This window comes from Octopus bimaculoides, chromosome 24 (genome assembly GCF_001194135.2).
Source record: "Octopus bimaculoides isolate UCB-OBI-ISO-001 chromosome 24, ASM119413v2, whole genome shotgun sequence".
Lineage (NCBI taxonomy): Eukaryota > Metazoa > Mollusca > Cephalopoda > Octopoda > Octopodidae > Octopus > Octopus bimaculoides.
Window position 1 is genome coordinate 32,646,981 of NC_069004.1, and position 329 is coordinate 32,647,309.

Below are 329 nucleotides of genomic sequence, written 5' to 3' on the forward strand. Positions count from 1 at the left end.
TACACACACACACATATATACACATACACTTATGTACACACATATACATTCACTTCCCCTAACTTCAACAATGTTTATTTGTCTTGTATTGTTAATGGTGCTGTTTAACTCCAGGTATATCCTAGTCAAGCAGGCCTATGATGAATGCCATTCTATCCATGACCTCCCCATCTATTTTACTGCACTTAGGAGGATTACATCATCGTCTAATGCAGACAATGGAATGTGCTTTGAGGAGGGACTAATTGGCTACCATTTCATACAGGTTGAACAAATACTTTCAGGCTTCTGTTGCTTGTGATGGTTAGGTGGTGGTGGTGGTGGTGGGG

The 329-nt window shown here is 40.7% G+C and overlaps 1 protein-coding gene across 9 annotated transcripts in view; it reads left to right on the forward strand.

Annotated features, from left to right (window-relative positions):
• The window catches only part of LOC106877320 (oxidation resistance protein 1), a 367,386-nt gene that overhangs the window by 222,426 nt on the left and 144,631 nt on the right, over window positions 1-329 (forward strand). The window lies entirely within an intron of this gene.